This window comes from Gambusia affinis, linkage group LG10 (assembly GCF_019740435.1).
Source record: "Gambusia affinis linkage group LG10, SWU_Gaff_1.0, whole genome shotgun sequence".
Classification (NCBI taxonomy): domain Eukaryota; kingdom Metazoa; phylum Chordata; class Actinopteri; order Cyprinodontiformes; family Poeciliidae; genus Gambusia; species Gambusia affinis.
This window is the reverse complement of record NC_057877.1, coordinates 9,823,786-9,844,660: the sequence shown is the minus strand read 5'-3', so window position 1 is coordinate 9,844,660 and position 20,875 is coordinate 9,823,786.

The following is a 20,875-nucleotide window of genomic DNA, read 5'->3' as shown; positions in this document are numbered from 1 at the left end:
AAGTTGACATCAGTCACAGGTTCGATGGAGTGATTTTTATGAGGCCTAAAAAGTCCTGGCCGCAGGCTAAAAGGATGGATTCATCGCCGCTTCACCCCCTCAAACAAAACATCTCCCAGCATTGAGACTTAAAAGAGTGTGACAGCTTGTCATCCAGATCATCTCCACTCATTTGTACCTTTTTGTGTTCATGCCTGCAACATCAGAGAGATCACGCAGATCAATGCTCGCGTTTCTTCTCTTTGAAGTAGCAAGTGCTGTCCCTGTGGCAACACCTCCCCAGCCCCCTCACCACCGCACCCCCTGCCTTCACTCTGACCTTCTCAGTGCCTCATCAAGGCCTCTGGTTTACCTCCACCTCTTCGTTACCTCCCCCTCCGCCGTTTCCTGCCATCTTGGCCTTGTTTACGAGCATCTCCCCTGGAAGGACAGGTTAATAGAAGACCTGGCTCAACTCAGGCCCGTCTGGTTTTCATTCACTTCTCAGTAAGATTTCATATCCAGTATTACCTGCCACACACACACACACACACACACGCACACGCACACACACACACCAAACTTTGCTGAAACGCTTTCAGTGAGCACTGTATGTGAACTTGGTTTAATATATATATATATATATATATATATATATATATATATATATATATATATATATATATATATACCGTATATATATATACATATATACATCAAACACATGGAATCTGCATTGCTCCACTTGTGAAAGTAAATCTATAATTCTTGTTTTTGGCACTCGAACACAGTTAAAAAAAAAAATCAAACACAAAAGAATGTGTATGCAGAAATCTAATATTACAAAATTTTTGCTGTAATAACAAATGAGGATGCAGATGTTTGTTTTTCCTTTAGATTCAAAACCATTCAGCTTACACTAACAGACCGGAGACGATGCATGAGAACGAGCTGCTCAAGAAACAAGCTGGTCATGAACTAGTGTAGCGAGGAAAAAGAAAATAATGTCCAATTGGATAACCTGAATCGCTTCCGGCTCTTGTATGGATTTAGTTTTTCTTTTACACCAAACCGGCCGCAGTGCTAATCCAGGAATTTCCACTGAGTTTGGGATAACTCATCTGGTGATGTCTGATCACCAACTCCTAGCCTCTGGAGAGGAAACAATTTCTTTTACCACAAGCTGAAGGCAGGTTTCATGGTTACCAGAAACAAATCCAAAGACCTCACACATGACAATCCTCTTTCAAGTGCTTTGTGTAAGTTTCCAGAGCCACGGATTAAAACTATAAAGCTGCTGACATTAAAACATTTGTTTGCATGGCCAAAGAGCAAAAATCCTATCTATGAAATCAAACTTTGTCAATGCTCTACAAGAACTCTAACTAAAGCAGACAGGCAATCAAGATATTTTAGTGATGTAATATCATGGCACCAAGATAGTTCTCCGGCTGTGGAAAATCAAGCTGGTTCTTTTATATGACCAATAAAGAACCGGCTCCAGCGCCAGCCTTTATTAGTCACTGCTGCTGGTGGGGGAAAAAAAATGTGCTACTGTATGTTACCAGGATCCTTGTTAAAACACAAGAACAACATGAGTCTCTTGTCTTTTGACAAAACAAAAAGACAAAGGTGTTTCATAGACTAGGGCAAATATTAATAGACACATCAGAAACACAATCCAGCGTAAGTTTTTTTTTTTGCATTGCAACTGCGATGTTACGAACAACAATTCTGCAACAAACATCCATTTACTACAGGAATGATGGTTTTTGTCTGCTGCTTATGATTCAGTTCTGTAGCAGCTGTGCATGTGACTCCTGGTCACAAAGTACAGATTGGGAAAACAAAAGACTCCACACCAATGTGAATCAACTTGTGACAAGTATCATCTTCTAACATAGGGCCTCTAACTATGCGACACTAAAAGTTAAAGATTTTTTACATATGTTATCATATCCCCCCAATCAAGTGGAAACCATCGCTACTTTTCTCTGACATAATTTCATGCTCTTGTAATGTTCCCTGGTTCTTGCCCCGCACCTCCCTACTTAATGCCGCCGCAATGTGGTTTGCATCTAAAGGGTCAGCGTACTGGAGCTCACAATTAAAGACAGAACAGTGAAGGCAGCCTCCAGCGCAAGAGGTAACCCTGTAAATCAGCTCTCAAGGACACAATAACAACCCCCTGAAAATATAGGAATACAAGCGCTGTGATCTTTTTATTGGGGGGGGGGTCAGGGAAGGGATGAATGAGAGACAGGAACTGGAGAAACGAGGAGCCAGGCCTGCTCCGTAAGGTTCCGACTTTGGGTGGGTTTAAATCACCTTGACTGGCTGAGTTTTAAAATCAACAGCACACAAAAAAAGAAGAACGAACCAACTCCCGCCTGCTCAGAAAGAGCCCGGAGAGACTGGGAGACCGGTAAACAACGTCCGCCCCGTGTTCTGGAAACCCAGGGAGGGAGAGGAAACGGCATGTCCTTGGGACTTCAACTCTGACCCTCCTCCCTTGATGAAATATGGACCTTGCCCTGTGGTGTAAGCTTGTTTGAACTCAAGTCTCTAATGGGCAAGGTTGTGCAATTCTTTTGTGTGTATCTTTTTGTGCTCCATGCATGTTTTTTTTTTTTTTTTTTTTTTTTGGTGCAACTCCAGAGAGTTAAAGAGAATAAAGCCACGACTGAAAAACAATAACCGCTCCTGGAATGTATGTTTCGATTATTGTTCTGCTTCATTTGATGTAATGGTTTCACAGCAGTTTTAGTCCTGGAGGAAAGGATCGCAGATCAGGGAGTTCATCCCTTTGTTACTCCTATGCATTGATTTTGTTTGCACAGTCATGAGCTGACGAGAGACATGTAACAAACTGTTTTATGACTAGAATGAGTTAGTGGGTCATTTGGAAAAAAAAAACCCAACATATGCTTTGCTGCTCTTTGATAAATGTTTCAGGAAATAAATTGTGTGTCATACTTGAGACTTGTAACTCTTCGCACTCATATTAATTGTGAAAATTGGTGCACAATCCATCACAGCAAGCACAGCTTCTGTAGCCATTGTCATGGCGAAGGATAACGAGGATCCTATTAGCCTTCTTTGGCCATTTCCTGCCCTTCTCTCTCCTACCTGTTTTAAACAAACAAACATCCAACACAGTGACCTTTATCAGAAGACAAGTCGTTTTTAAGGCAATGTTAAGAGCTATGATGCTCTTTTCCTTTAGAATAAGCCAAGAATGGAGTTAAAGTTTTAGTATTTTTAGGATTAGGATGGGGGGGCTGCACAGTGGCGCAGTTGGTAGCACTGTTGCCTTGCAGCAAGAAGGTCCTGGGTTCGATTCCCGGCCCGGGGTCTTTCTGCATGGAGTTTGCATGTTCTCCCTGTGCATGGTGGGTTCTTTCTGGGTTCTCCGGCTTCCTCCCACAGTCCAAAAACATGACTGTCAGGTTGATTGGCCTCACTAAAGTCTCCCTAGGTGTGAGTGTGAATGGTTGTGTGTCCTGTCTGTTTTCTGTGTTGCCCTGCGACAGACTGGCGACCTGTCCAGGGTGAACCCCGCCTCTCGGCCGGAACGTAGCTGGGGATTGGCACCAGCAACCCTCCTGACCCCATTAGGGACAAGGGTGATTAGAAAATGGATGGATGGATGGATTAGGATGGCCATTTTGTGTCACCATGCAATTTATTGCTTATAAATTGCACAAGCAATATACAGTACAATTGCTCACTTTTGGAGGTACTTTCAATGAACTACGAAAAGATTGCAATTTCCCCAAACAGGTTTGATTCCTCATCTTTGGCCATTTGCTGCCCTTCTCTCTCCAACCTGTTTTTTGTTTTTTTTTTCTTAAGGTTAAATTACTGTAAAGTATACCTACTTATACATTTAAACTTGGTTTCAACCTTTATTAACTTCAAGTTACCTTATGATAAATGTAGTTTTGGCTTACAGATGAATAGCAGGGAAAACTTGCTACTAGGCTGTAGCAACTTCTGTTTTTTTAGGTACCATCTTGAAACCGTTGTGAAAGTCATACTTCTGCAGGTTTCTGCTGTTTAAAGTTTGCTTAAGATGAACGCTGGAGACAGTGCAGCAATTTATTTGTGTAAAACTGATGTGTTTTCCGCTCGAGCTTTTCACACTGTCAAAATCTCCCAACTAGCCCAAACCCTCTTGCTATTTATGTTTACTACTGACAACAAACACAGAAACACACAAGTGGGATTTGAAACGTTCCACTTCCCTCCGATTCCTCCCGCTGTGGCTGCTAGTGGGGGTAATTTCAACTTGTCGTCGTTTCCATGGTGCATCTGAAACACAGGACGCCTTTGTACAAATTGATCTGTCCAACGTCCCCCATGCTGTGCCTGGTGTTTCCCTAATTGTCTATGCACATGTTTCAATCTCTGCTCTTTTAAATTTCAAATGACGGAGGGAAAAAGCTGGATGCCTTTTGCCCGATTCATAATGCACCTTCAGATGAGGGATGGTGGCCACAAGTGTCGTAACCTAGCAACCAGGAAGTCGCTGTGTGAGAGAACACACATGGAGAAAGAGAGAGAGAGAGAGAGAGAGAGGAGGGGGCATCCTTAATAAAAACGCTCTCACTCCTGTTTATTCATGCCTTTGTTTGACCAGCTATTTTGGGAGCTTTGGGTGTTTTCTCTTAAAAATTCAACTATTTTTAGCGTCATCTACAGCTTTCTGTCCCTTCGTATGGGAGCGGGGTAAGGGGGGGGAGAGGAAGACACTGCTTAACCCCCTTTTCTATTTCTGCTGTGCTGCCTGCATCTGTTCCACAGAACCACATGGGAAAACCAAAGGGGAGGATTCTTGAGAGTGTGTGTGTGTGTGTGTGAGTGTGTGTATTTGTTAAATGAATGTGTAAAAGGGAGCGCATAAGAGGGGATGCAAGACAGCAGGAAAGAGAATGAGGGAGGAGAAGAGACAGAAGGAGTGTTTTCCATCTGTTTTTTTGGCTGGATGCGGTCTTTTTGTTTGCTGGGCAGCATGTTTTGTATTTTAATCTGGATATCTCACCATCTGGGTTGTGGCCTCATACAGAACATTTCCTTTGTCCCTGTTTATGCTGTATTTGTGACTGCTGTGTTAATACACTCATGTTAGATTTAATAGCGCATGCATATATGTTTTGTCCTCTGGTGTTTATGCAGAAACACGGTCTGGTTTGGATCAAAATGAACGTTTTTCTCTTTTCAGAGGATGCATGGGGGGGGGAAAAAAAATAAAGCCACATTTGTGTTATTTTCAATCTTTGAGGAGACCAAAACAAGCAATGAACTAGAAGTTCAATGAATAATATTTGACTCATTAAGTCTTAGCCAGTCAGTTCTTCTTGTAGGCCTACCATGAATTTATTACAAAAAGGGAGTGGCGGATTTGATGTGTGCAATGTTTTTGCGTAGAAGTCAGTTAGATTTATCTTGGGTTGCTTTAGATGGCAAAACTAAACTCTTAGTTGAAATTGGCCATCCGTATCACTAGCTGTCTGTTGTCTATTCTTGGCAAGAGTGACTGCAAAATGTACAGCATGTCTATCCAAAGGCTAAAGAAGGAAATGAACAAAACATAATTTTCCCACGCCTGTTATTTCTTTCAGAGATACTTACACCTACCCTTCCATTTTCAGTGTCCTCTTGCCAAAAACGGCAATTTATGAGGAATGGTTGACATCTTTTCTAATAAAACACATTCAGCAGGCTTACATGTCATCAATGGTTGTAGATTAGGTTTAAAGAAACAGCACACTGAAATATTCTTCTGGACAACCTCTTGTATTTCTGTGCTGCAGTGACCAAAGAGTGGGAAAGTAAGAGCCAGAAAGTAAGGTGCAATTCAATTTTTTTTTGTTTCATTTTTTTTTTTTACAAAAAATGTATTAATAGAAATATTCATAGTAAAGTCTGGATCAATTTAATTTGTTTTTGCTTTTTTGTCACACTTAAATATTCCAGATATTCCAGGCATGCATCCATCTTCTATACCTACTGGTTCTAGCTGTGTTGCAGGGGGCTAGTGGCTGACACTGGGTAAACTTTGCAGGATACACCCTAGTCAGGGTGCCAGCCAAACACAGGTCAAATCAGACATGCACCCTTCCATGCACGCACCCCCTCAGAGGGCAATTTAGAGAGACAACAGTCATGTTTTTGGACTGTGGGCGGAGTACCAAGAGAGAACTGACACATGCACAGGGAGAACATGAAACTCCATGCAGGAAGACCCGGGTCCTAAAATATAACGGATGTGTTGCTTTTTAAGATCTTTTAAAGGGACAATGTTTGTAATTTCTGGATTCTACTCACTGTATAAAGATGTATTCTTGTTTTGAGCCAGGATGTTAAATTTAACTCGGCTTCTTCACAGTTGTGGTAAATCAGAGTTAATTTATGATTTAGAAAGGGATCAGTCACTTCCCACATATGGTCAAGTTAGTTTGACAAGTTTTCCCCTTCATTAAATAAAATAATTGTTTTTAAGACTCCAGTCTCTGTTCACTCGTTTTATCTTTGTATGATACTAAAATTTGTTTGATCATTTGAAACATTGAAGTGTGACAAAAAGCCAAAAACAGAAAGAAGAAATCTTTAAGGGGGTACATTTTTATTTCACAGACTAAAAACAATCTTTGGCTCAACTGAAAGCCTTAAAATAAAAATAAAACACTTTCAATTGAAATTCAGTCTCCTCAATGACAGATTAATGTCATGTTTTAAAATAGTTATCGCCCCATGACCCTTTCTGTTGTGTTTTATTCACACTACTCGGACAAAATTGAATATCTGCTGATGTCTTTTCATAATCACCCCCTATTCTGGCTTTCAATTGTGTCTCATTATCTCAACTCCTCCATTTGCATAGTCAAAGCCAAGATCATTTACATGATAGTATAGTTACAATTCATTTCATAACCCCCTCTCAGCTCTTCATTGTGTCTGCAGGGAGTGATACAGGGGGAATAAAAAATCATGTTGGGTTGGGTGAGGGGGTTGCTCTGTTGCTGATGTGTAGCTCTCTAGTGGCAGTGTGATTTCACTGTCATTGGCTGGAGAAAGGTCACTGCAAAGGCGCATTAAAATGGAGGGAATAAATAGGCGAGTGTTACTGCAGTGCATAGGGAAAGTGGGCTTGCCAATGAAGTCCCAATCTATTCCCCTCACGCTCTCTGTTCTCTCCCATTACAGACCTCATCAGCATCAAATCCCTACAAGCAGCAGCAGTGGCACACCCTCCCCCACATACAGTATGTTTCCACTTTCTCATGGATACAAACACACACATAGACAGTTCTTGAAGAAAAGAGGCTATTTGTTCAAATATTTTTCCCAGTTCGTAGGAGAGCATACTGTGTTCATGAATATGTGTGCAAGTACCACTTCCTTATATATATATGTCAAATTTATCTATTAACATCACCCTTTTATTTCTCTGTACTTTAAGCAGTTAAGTATTTTTTATTCTCTGAATTTTTGTCAAATGTAAATGGTTCACATCTGGATCTGAGTGAGTTCTGCTCTGGGCTGGTGGTTATAAATAAGTAAAGATGTATCTAATGTAGCCTATTGACACCACCGATGCTACAGATCGGCAGCGTAATATGGTTCAGAGCATGATTTGAGTTGACTTGAAAAATTACATCTGGTCCCCGACACATTATACAATGTTGGGTTCATGACTGTGGAATCTGTTGAGATTTTATTTTTTACCTAATTGCTGACTTTTGCACGTGACGTATGCAATGTGCCAGTTCAAAACTAAGAAGCTTACCGGAAATTTCCTGCGCTATAAACAACTATCAACACGACTGAACGGCTTTGTTCAGTTCCCCCACTGCCATTGCTAAAGCTACAGGTGGACTACAACTCAAATTTGATTTGGCAAAGTATTTACAAGTTAAAGCATAGGTAAATAAATTTAGTGTAGACTTCTTAAATGACAGTGAAATTAACCCTTTAGGTTAACACTGGAATTGATGTAGCACGTGCCAACTTAGCCTTAGGTTTAGTTTGCTAGGTATGTTCAAGATGCGTAAAGCATTACATAATAGGTTTTTTGTTAAGTTCACATCTTTATGAAGTTAGTATTGTGCTAGCTGTTCATGAAAACCAAACATACAGTATGATTCATTGTATCATCTCAGTTTTACGTATTTCTGGGCTGAATGCCATTAATACGATTCCCTTATTCTGGAGTTTTCTTTGGGAGTGTTTTACTGGTCGATTGCTTATTTAGAAAAGCAACACACGCATTCTGATGACAGACGAAACTCTCGCTTCACACTCTTTCTGCGCCATGCCTGTATCTCCTCTACCTCCACATCACCTCCCACCCTGAGGGGATGGACCGATACCTTGGCTACACCACCATCTCCCCCGACCGCCACCGCCATAAGGTCCACCATTCCGCTCTGTCCTCTTTAGCTCAGCTCAGCTAACATGACAAGCCAGGCAGATGATGATAAATGCAGAGGAGGAAAAGCAATTACTGGATCAGTTAGGTGTAGTAGGGAGCACTCAGGGCGCTCATTACCAACAGACCAACAGTGGGGTTTGGGGACTGCACAGACACAGAAACCACGCTAACACGCTTTTCACCATGTTTAATGCAGAAACAGCAACCTCCTGACGCCAGAGTGTTTATCTGTTACTGTTTTCTTTTCTTTTTTTTACCTCTATTTATTTAGGCAGACTGAGCCATTTATATGCTCTGTGATTATAGGCTCAATGCAGCATACATACCATATTCGAAACAATGAGAACAAAAATTTAATCAGAGGTGGCAAGCAGATGACAACATCACTTAAGGACTCACAGCATGAATGAGTTAATATAAGTGCAGCTGAAATGTGCCATGCATTAGCTGATTTGAGCTATACAGTTGTCTGACGTGCCATCTGCACACCTGTCAAAGCTAAGGCATGGTGCATGTATAGAATGCATGTCACAGAGAATAAGGCAACCCTTGGTGATTGACAGTAAGACTGAGGTTGTCATAGGGACATCGGCAGTCCTGACTGTCCCCTGAGGAGGATGTAGAACAGCATTATTAAAAGAGAGGCACACACACACACATAAATATTGGCAGGGAAAGAGGATAAGGGAACGGGGTAAGATGGCTTTGCGTTCACCCCACGAATACTTAGAAAGGAGAACCACTCTTTCTCGCAAGCTGAAACAGAGGCAGTTTTCTGGTCTCTCTGAGTTTGCGAGTAGTGGGTGGGTAGATCGCAGGTCAGGCCCACGCAGCCCCCTTTCAGCCGTATAGTGTGCAGCCTGCACTGACTATGCGTTGGCCTGAATGGCAGACAAAGACACGGTAGCTGTTGCATGCATGCACATAAAGGAAGCAAAAGCGAACGCAGAAAATATTCTTATCTCTTCCACGTGACTGCCCTCTAAGTTGGAGACAGTATAATTGCACCTTGAGAAAAAACGTCTGTGTTCATTTGGCTGAAGTCAAAGTGACACGTTTCAAGGTAGGCATTGTAAAAAGATGGAGAAAAAAAAATGTTTTACTCTTCTAAAAGGCCTTCTAGGGGTCTAATGTGAGAACGAAGTAGAAAAAGTAAACAACTGCATTGTGTTAACCTATTTTAGGATTGGATTCATTTTAATTTAAAAAACCTTGATTTTTTCCTTTTCTCTGGCAAAATGTCCAGCCACAATAACACAAAAGTCCACAGGTCCTAATTGCTGGTTAGCTTTACCACTAAACACAGTAAACATGTGATTATAAGAACAGCTTGATTCTGCTGGACTTCTAATCACTGGTTGTATTGCGGTTCACCCTGATATCACTTTCCTTAATCCTAACTGTCCAAGGAGGTGAGTGTGTGACTTCGATAATGGGTTTGTTTGGTTATTTGGCTCGCCGGGGCTTTTTTGTCACATGTCTGACCACATTTGGACCGGACAGGATGTTCTAAACAAATTCGCGCTCGAGGGCTTCTGGGAAAGGATGATGTAGTGCCACTGTAGGTGGCAGAGATACACAAGTCTGAAAGTGTGTCTACGTGCATTCATTTCTGTGTGATGTATGCGTGCACGTGTGCGTGTGCGTGTGTGTGTCTGTGTGTCAGAGCCACACTGAATGTTTGTGTATATGGGCGAGTGGGGGTGGTAAGGCTATAATCTGCTCCAAACTGCTTGCGGGCAGAGGCGAGGTGGGCGAGACAGTGATATGGAGAGAAAGCAAGGGAAGGATAGAGTTTTGGGGGGTGGTGGTTGGCAAGACACACAAAGTATGGAAAGAAAGAAAAAAAAAAAAAACAAGAGGACGGAGAGTGAGTAGTGGAGGTGAAATGTGAGCAGAGTGGATTCATATGGCTTACTGATGCTTTACAGTTACTGTACCCACTGTCCTCTTTCCTCTCCCACCTATTGTCATTCCGGGCCCTGTGGGCGCCAGCAAAGCAGCTAATTCCTCTGACATTTACGCTGCTTTTTCAGCCTTCAAGTGACGCAAGCTTGGCAGCATTCAGCTGTAGTGCCCACAATGTTCTCAGGTGGACAAACGAGAGGGTGGATGATGCAGAGTGGACAATGGACAGCTGGAGCCCGACTGAGACTCAGAACCAACATGTTATTTTGTAAGCAATTTTCTTCCATTAATACAACTATCCACAAAGGATTCTTTGTGACTGATGCCAATGCACAACTTTTGCTCATAAAAGCCAACACTTGGATGTAAATGTACCCTTTTAATTAAATTCTATAAAAGACTCCAGAGACCTGTCCGTAGTACAAGTTGAATTACTTGACCCAGTCTTAATTGGCGTCTTTTTGAATAAAATTGTTTGATGTTTCGTATCAGAGTTATGGTAATTTAGGAGCTCCTAAACGGACAACATTTTGGGCTTTTTCTTTTATCTAGTCGTAATCAGCTTACAGGATTCCTGACTGACGGCTTAGACTGTTGGTAGGTGGATAAGAAGCAAGTCGGAACCCTCCACAAAGAAAAAGCTCATGAAAAAATAACTAGTATAGAGCTTGTGAAACTTATCCCATTGAATTATTGGGTAGTTGGGGAATGCCTCTTACAGACCATCTTTAAAGCTACCCAAGAAACAAGTCTACTTATTAGCAAATATTTATTAATATCTAAAACCAGCTTTCTATGATGCACTAAATTATTAATACAATTACCAATCTATTGGGACAGATCCTGGAAAACAGATACTAATAACTAAAATTGACTGTATCAATGTCTGCAGACCTGTACATGTCAGTCTGCTTCAGTGTTATTATTATTATTATTATTATTATTACACCTCAAGCTATCGAAGTTAAAATATCGGAAACCTTTCGACCAGCAGCTATTATAAAATGCGAAGCATGAGTAACCACTTCTTTTCAAAAAGTACTTCTGAGTTGATTACAGTAAAGCAGTAATGACATTAACACTACTGACTTCTGTTTAAGATCTATAAGGGTGGGTGTTAAACAAGAACAACAAATCAAAGGACTTCCCAAACGGCTGTCATCATCACCATGTGGGTAGTCTGCTCTTATAATATGATGGCCTCTATGGCCACAACACAGGAATGACTCACCACATAAATGAACATGTTGCATCTGATGCCATGTGCTGATGACCTACAATTGACCTTTAGAAGGGTGGAATATGTGAAGCTCTATCAGGTGTATTTTGTGGTTTTTAATTTTGTTTTGCTAGTTTAAAACAGGAGTCTTGGGGGAAATGCAGGGCTCTTTCCTAACTTAAATCTTACCACTCAACAACAAAATAGCAATTAGGATAAATCAGAAACATTAAAAAAATCAAAACAAGTACACGATTTTAGATTCAGGGTGTCTACAAGTCCAAGGTTTGTGATTAGTGCAATTTGCTTCTCGGTCTACTATGCATATGGCTTAACCTAATTTACCACCACTTTACCACAAGCCAGCTTTAATAATTAAAATGTTCTTCTTTTTCACTGCTTTAAAGAACTACTTGCAAATTTTTATACATTCATCAGTTTAATATTAAGTGTGTATTGTAGTTTATAGGTGTACTTTGAAAAAAAAAAAAAATTAACATGCAGTCCTGTCTGTTCATTTTCTCTTCTCCACGTTTTTCCTCCCCCCTCCCCCGCGTGTTCTCTGCAGACCTAGTGAGACAGATATGATTGTCAGGACTCCCACAGAACCTGAGGGAACAAACCACTGCACTCAGTGCCGTACACTCACTGACACATTCATCAGTGCATTACATAACTCCCTGACATGCCCCTCATATTGGTGGAATGCACAATCAGTGGTGAACTGACACTAGACTCAACATGTGAACCGACACATCCAACACAGAGACAGCCTTGAAAAAGACTTCTGTGACAAAGGATGAGAGCTATCCTCTTCAGCAGCAGTCCCTCTTGTCATTCCTGAATTGCCTTTGCAAATGAGTGTAAAGAGAATGCAAATGTCTCTTTGTGGGCTTTAATGCTTCGAGCCTGAACATGCAAATGATGCACAGAACCCATTCTCCTGCAGAGAGTTGGCTTGTCGACTCCTCCACTCCCTGTCAGTGCTCCGAATTTTAATCTCCGTCTGTTCTGATGCTTCAGAGGCCGAGCTTCAACTGAACTGGGAAGACACTGACATTACACTCAGGTTCAATTTTCTCTTGATGCTTCTCTCGCACTGCTCAGGCTGCGATGCCTTGAAGTTACGAAGCAGGAAAGAGAAAAAGAGAGAGCCAGTGCTGACCTAGTGACTGACCACTCTAGATGAAAATCTTCCTCATCGTCTTCTTTTTCTTCCTCTTTGTTGTGATATCGTTGCATCCGCAAAGGCGTGGGTTCAAACCAAGTTCACTGCAGGAATAAACAAAGATCCGCAGGGGTGTTTTCTGGGGTGATGTGATGGGAGCGCCCCTGACCATCTACAGATGAAATCGCAAGATGATGGACGTACAGCTGATTTGAATCAATCCCTTGACAAGATATAATGAGAACTGCTTTTCGAGTACCAAATAAAAAGCAGCAAATGCAATGATCTGGGATTTCTTGGTTTACACTGGTCATATTGAACGAATTACCTTATTTCTCCGGCACTTCCTATCCAAAACCATCTCTGCGCATAGAGAAACGCATACATATTCCATACGGAAATGGCATTGACATCAGAGAAGTGAAGACTGAAGACAATATCATTATGATTGAGCTGCAGTCTGTCAGCGCCCCTCCATGCGGCCTCCAGTGCTCACCAGACAGATCTAAACGATATTGACAATTGAATAAATTTTCTACATGGAAGCACATCAGCTGAAGCATGCCACCCCATCACTCCCTTCTCTCCACACCTATATGACCCACTGAAGTGCTAAATAATTACATTATGTTCCAGACGCTAATTTGACTGAGAGCAATACTTCTGGTCTCATTTCACCAGAGCTGTTTTCATACATTTGTGCTGGTAAATCGCTGCATGAAAATGAACCATGGGATACTGAGTTGTTGCACTCGGGTGATAATCATGACCATAGAGCGTGAAGTACCTGCAGGGTTAATGATGCCATTGCTGATGTCTGTCATCAGCAGATATTAAGACCTGCAATTATCTAGGTTTTGTGGTATTTCACACAAAAAGTTGTCACAGCAGCCATACTGATGTATTTACAGACTATTATTTGCATGCCTCTGATCTTTTATGAACTAGGAAACATAAGGGTGAAAGGGGGAAGCATTGTAAAGCATTTGTGTTTGACAAGTGAGTTGGGCAGCATCTCTTATTGTAAGTGATAAAGAGTTATCAAAATGAAGAAAAAAAACCCTCAAGAGACAGTTAAAAGGCAAAATGTGTAATGACTTTCTGCTCAGATCAGTGCATACTGGCAGCCATGAGTCAAAAAGAAAAGGAAGAATATCTTTAATTTCAGTTCAGTTGAGCCCTGAATGATTGTTCTACTGCTTTATTGTGTGTATCAAGGATGGGAGGGTGTAAGCAATGTAAAAAATAAAAACAGAAAAGAAAAAGTGTTGCGGTTTGCAACCAGTGCCCTATGACGTTACAGTTGGTATCTGACACAGTTTATGCAATTAAAGTCCTGAATGTCCTAGAGTGAAGTCAGCCATCACAAGCTCAACCCTTTCCTTCTAAATTGCTGATGGAAATTCACCTGAACCAACCACACAGTAAAGAGTGGCCTTTATATACCACTTATGACTGTTCATACTGTACTCAACACATACCAAGGGACCATCTTGAAAACACTTTGATGCCATCTAGCTGTTGAAGGTATACCCAGCTATCCCTAATTTGGCAGATTTCCATTGTTAATACCTGCATTTACATATTTTAACATGAGCTATTTTCCAATTGTCTTCTAAATTTAGAAAGTTAAAGCCTCTCTGTCCACAAAGTGGTGGGTTTGGCTTGAATCTGCAAGAACTTAAAACCTGAGAGAGTAAAAAAGTTGGTTTGAACTCACATCACCTATTAGCTAATAAGGTGATTTGTGATCTTGAAAACTTTTGATGCAAGCTGTCTGAGTAACCTTGCTAACCAAGGGGTCACACTGGGCTCTTAGGGAACTTTCAATGGTTCTTGGGCATGAACAGATGTAGCATGTGCTGTTCTCCTCCCAAGTGTTGTGTGCCCTCCTAACATCTGAGGGAAAATAGTACTTCAGAAAATAGTAATGAAGTACTTCAACAGTACTTCACTGATAATTAATTAGAAATAATTTCTTGCTATTTAGCCTTCTTAGTGTACATAAAAGATTATGTTAGTCTTCAGCAAGTTACCAACAGTGTTACTTGTATGCAAGAACAAGAGTGAGCAATGCAGAATAAAGTATGGTTTGCATTGTAGAATCAAATAAAAGTTACCTTGTAGATTTGTGGTATGTCTTGTTTTTCCCACCAAATGATTATGTATCAGGTAGCTTCCTACCTTATATTAGGTTCAATATTTGTGTCTAGCATCAATTCTAGACTTGTTTGTGCCAGACAACCTTCATAGAGTTCTGTACTAGAGACCATTTTATGCAATTGGTGGAATGAGTCATTTTGCAGGGCAGTAGATTCCCTATAGTGAAGCAGGACCGCGCACACATACATACACAACTTACTGCAGACATACATTCATTGTATGACATTTCTTAAATACTCATCAGCTTGAGAAAGTCAAAGCCCCTTCTCCAATGCCAAGCCTCACTCTACAAAGGTAAAAATTTGGTTCGGTTCTAGTTAACTTAGAAGTTAGCAGTGTGTTTTTCACCATCGTGGGCACGAATATGGGTAGAAATGTGGGTGGGCCGTGAGGGTGCAGGAGCTGTGGTCTTCACTCCTATGACGTCATTTGTAGCAACGCTCAGCAGTGGAGAACATCGAGGTTGTTTTTAAAAGCGTTATCAAGTTATTCATTTACTGATTACAATGCAATAATTTGGTAGTAAATTCAATATTTATTATTCATGTTCTTCAAAATGATGTGCATAACAATCTTTAGACGCATTTTTAATTCGCCACTACCCGTACCAAAAATACTTGATGAAAGGAAAATTGGCAGTTCATTATCAAATGAACCCTGTAAAAGTTAAGACTTTGCTTAGATTCAGTAAATGAGACTAGATAGTGGATAGACATCATCAAAGAGTTGCTGATACAATATTCATCATTATCTGTCAGGAAACAATGGGACATATTAGACTTCCACGGCTCTTTTGTCTGTTTAATGACTAATGCTGTGAGCCTCTTACAGTCACTGTTTACTCTTTAGGGGCTGTTACCCAGAGAGCAACAATGTAATTTATGGCTCCGGCAGTTCTCTTATGTCTCTTTAATGACATTGCAATTACAGAAATAACAGCATGTTTGCATGCCATGTAGCATTGCACATTTAATGCTCACAAGTGCTTTGACCTATGTATGTTTTCAGATAGTCATTGTCGGGGAGTTTTGTTACGCAAGCGTGTTGGGTCTGACTGGTCTTTCCACTGCAGGAGTTTCTGCCCCCTGGTACTTGGCGCAACAAATGTCTGACTCCTGTGACTGCATTCTTTTTTATTGTGTGTTTATTTGTGCACTTATGGAGAGTGTGTGTGTGTGTGTGTGTGGAGCTGATTTAACAACATGATAAAGAGCAGTTACATCATCTGGGAAAAAGCACAATCCTCTCTCTTTCCTCAAAGCCTTTCACTCACAACAAGGAGTACTTTGTTTTTGTGACTGAGTATGCGAGTGTGACTGAACGGTGTTTCGCAATAAAAATAGCAGTCATTGTCTGTTTTGACCATTTGGGTCATTGTCACATGAAAAATGAAGCTCTATTTTAGTTGTTATTTTTTTTTTAAGTTTTCAGGGACACTGTTATAGCTTCTGGAAAGAGTTTTGTTGTGGGAGACAACAAGCAAAAGGACAAAGGTTATTGGCTGCAGGGTTAAGGCACGATGGGTTAAGTCTTGCTAACCTTCCTCTCTCGAAAAGAGCCCACAGTCTTTCAGAGGACAAACAACTTGCTGACAAACGTGTTTAGTTGCACACAAAAAAACACAACAGACAACAGTGCAAGGGATCACCCTGATGTGTAACTGCTGATAATGACAAGAACAGTCCTTCTTTAATATAGCTCTACACACCCACGCAGTCATGTGTGTGATACACTTAGAAACCTTTTATCTGCTGAGCACATAAACTGTGGTTAAAGTATTTTCAGGAACCAAAAGATTATTTTGAGAGTCAAATGCATTTTCCAGTTTCGAAGGCTGAGACTTCTGCTTCCCCTCATACCTCTAAGTCGTGGACCAGATGCTGCAAAGTAGTCATACCCAAAGTTTTCTGTCTCCATCATCTCATCTCCACTCCACTCCCCTGGCAGCTGTGTCAACACCCACAGCCCTCCAGCCTTAGACAAATCTTCCACACATCCATTGTACACCATGCCACTCCCCTCAGGCATTAAAGGGCTTCGCTGACAACTCTATAAATGCTGGCAGTCAGTCCCAGAACAACATTGATTTTGTTCCAATCAATCCAGAGAGAATGCAATGCATGGTAAATGACAAAGCTGGTGTGCAATAGCAAACATTTCAGCATTAATTGTTGCCGGGCAGATTTCAATGGTCAAATGCGAAGGGTTGGTCTCATTGGTATTGCAACAATACCAAACTGTGTTTTCATTAAAACCCAGAGTGTCTTCACCAACAAGATACATACAGATACAGACTTCATACAGTTTACAAGAAGTGACCATGAACATTAGTAGTTAATGTCCTTCAGTAATTCAAAATAGTCTACATTTCTATTTGTTTTAGTTCAAGTCTCTACTCTGGCCAAGCCATCCCAAAATACCAGTATTGGTTAATTAAAAGACTATATTAAAAACCAAATCTTCCAGAGGTGGGAAGGATTTGAAGTTTAAATGTAGTCCTTGAAACATTATTCTAAGAACACCATCTGACATTAAAATGCAGATGGTGTTCTTCATTTAAAATGCAGCTGTATTGTATGGCTAAAGCCGTGTTTTGTCATGCTTGTTTTTATTTAGTGAATTTTGTTCGACTGAATTAGAACCAGGCCAAAGATTTGAAATTTTTGCACAAGGCCACCATAATCATCTTCGCTCATTATATTTGGTGGAGAGACTGGACAATATTTCCTTCACCACCTACACGGCTCTGATTGCTAACATAAACTGATATGCACACTCTCACCCATGAAGGGACCGTATGGTCAAGGAGCCGCGGTGGGATGTTATTCTAGCTGTAAGGCTTTGTTTGCCTTTCATTTGAACATTTTCCTGTCTCTCATTCCTACGTTTTGTATGTTTTCTCATCACCCCGCCTCTTGTTTGGTGTCATAACAAAGCATCTTATATTCCATCCTCCAGTAAGTTTCTCATCCCCCCTGGTCCCTCTTGATTTTGCTGTTTGTGTTTCCACACTGTCATTCTTCTCTGCTCACACGCAGAGAAAAGAGGGGACAAGGCCTGCTTTTCTGCTCTCTGTGTTGTGGGCTTTGACGTGGGTGACTTTGTGTGCGGTTTTGGCACAGGCCGTGTTTTTAGAAAGCATGTCATGGGGGGTTGTGCTTCATCATGTGACATCGGTTGCACATAGTATCTCTTGTGTGGTAGGTGTGTGCCATCAGCTGTGTCATCCTTTTAGTTTAAAATGAAATGATCTTCATGGACAGTGATGGCTAGAGAGGAAGGAAAGTGCTGTGAAAGCCGCCACCTGACTGTAGGAGAAGGTTAAAGTACCAGTGAGCAGGAGGATTGCCAGCGCTTCCTCCCTGTGTCAGTCCATGTTCACTATGCTGGGAGACACTCCTCGTTCTCTGAGTTTAGCTGCCGGACCTGCCGCAGGCTTGGCTTAAGGCCCTGAAAGGGATCAGAGTAGGATGCGGCACCCACTCTGCACCCGGACAAGCAAATTCTGCACACAAACGCACAGATCAACATTCAAATAAACATGTCTGCTAGAACCGTCACACTCCCATGCATGTCCTTCCCATCTTTTTTTGCAAGGGGAAATCTCCAACACGGAGTGAGGCGGGTCGAAGAGTTCACAAAAACACGCACATTCAAATCAGCCTGCAAAAAGAACTGCCCCTGACCACCAAACACCACACCAGAGCGTCTGTCTGCCTGTGGAAACAGGCTGGTGGAAGCAGGTGTGACGTGCAGCTACGAGTTCAGCGCGTAATTACACACAACAGAGATGCCAGTCGGAGATTAGAAAAGATAAACATTTACTCTTCAGGTTATTTCCTGAGCTTTGTGCTAAATTTGGCTGAGAAGTGTTTCATCTAACCGACATACTTGCGTCTCAGGGCCGTTTCCTGTTGATTCTGACCTTTTCTCCTGCTGTGCCTTTTTTTTTTATTATTATTATCATTTTATCTCTTTGACAGATACGATAACACACAGAACAGATTCCACTGTCAGAGCAAAGACCTCATTAATCAGTGACCGGTGTGTGCACTTGAATGCACTGAAAGTCCAAAGCAGAAATGATAAAGAGAAACAACAAGAGCAGAACAAGGAGCCCGGACCTGTACAAAGCTCTTTGAGGTTGACGGTTGTGTTGCACAAACAGCCGAGCAGAGAGAGAAAAGAGGTACTGTCCCCTCTGGGAAAGAGCGCTCGCTGCCCTTTGTGTTTGGTTTGGAGGAGGTGGAATGACTGCTGACCACATCAACCACAGGCCTTTAACTTTCGGCGCAAGCATTTTCTGCATGACCTTCACATTAGAGCAGCTTAAAGCTGGTCTCCGGAGTTCATCAAAAAGGGAAAATGCCAGAGTAAAACTAAAACCCGTTAGAGTGTAAAAAGCTTCACAAAAGGAGAGAACCTTATTATGCTCAGTTTCAAGCTAACTCAACAATCATTTTTTAAATCACATTCTTTAGATGCTGGTGTTAGAAAATTATGAACTGCATGTTAAATTGTTTTCTAATTACTGGAGAAATTTAGTTTTTCTTTAAAACTACAGAGTAGCTGCTGCGTTTTTTCTTCTTCTGAACAGAACTTGTTCCCTGTTCTGCAGGACCACCTACTTGTATGACACACCTATGAGAGCTATGTCGATATTATACTTTAGTCTAAACTTTGTGCTTACGGACGATCTTGATGACTGTAAATTTAGTCAGGGATAAACAGGATGGCTATTCGTTTACAGAAAAATTAAAACATGGAACAAATGTCTTGCAAAAGCTTTGATACATCAAAGTATTAGTAAACAGAATCAAGCTATGTCTGATATTCCCTAAGTATTAATACAGCTTTTCTGTGACAGTGACGTGCGGTCAGGGGAGGCAGGTGAGGCAGTGCCTCACCAGCCATCATGGAAAGAAAGAAAATATAAAATCATAAAGTAATTTAAATTGTTATATTCATCCGGTGGATTGTACTAAAAAATATTTATTTTTCATGTAGCTTCACCAATTTCGATTTTTATTTGTTCAAAATCGCTGAATTTTCTTATTTTCCCATTCAAATGCTTGGAAGCGATGCCGGTGAGGCAGCAGCGAGCTCTGCCTCACCTTGGATTGCGCAACCCCTGGCTCTGCGCTGGCTGCTAAGCGGAGAGAGCATGTTGCTGTACGGCGTCAATAAAATGGTTTAAACAAATTTAATATATGAACTTATTTCCAATAATTTAGCTTATGTATATAATGTACAGTGCTTTTTGTCACCAACTGTGTTTGTGTAACGTGTTTCGTGTAATGAGCGATTATAAACGGCAGAGAACAGGTTCGAGGTGAGGCAGGCAGTTCTCTTGCCTCATGGCAGGGGGCGCTCAAGATCCCAGACGTTCGTCTTGTTCACTCCTCAACTGCCGAGTAAGTGACAGCGAGCTAGGCTAAACGATTCGGGAAGCAAGTCAAGTGCAGCGATAGATTATAATAGAGATAGTGATTTTTTTCCTCTCGCTTATCCCGACTTTCGACATGGATGACTACATTACAACACTAAAAAAGTTTTCTCAAGTGGACTTTCAATCGAAGCAGGAGATAATATGTGTGTTTTGTGAGCTACAGTTTGTATGAGTAAGGATGCAGAAGTGAAACATAACCTGTAAACTGCTGTCAATCTATGCATCTATTTGCAAATCTGATTCTGATGACGTCAGTGCCTCACCAGCTATGAACCTCACCGCACGTCACTGTTCTGTGAAGGCATCACAAATTGCATTTCCAACACAGATGTCCCGAAATCTTTGTCTATATTTTGTTAACTTAAAAATACCCTCAAAAAAACACAAGTTTACAATTGCGATGTTTCCATTAGATAAGAAATGAAAATTTTCTTGCGATAAGTCATTAAAAATCATGGCAGCGATGGGTGTAAACAGTTACATGAGTTTATATTCATAATTCAGCCACAATAAGAGCACTCGTCATCTATCAGCCATAAGAAGAGACGTCAG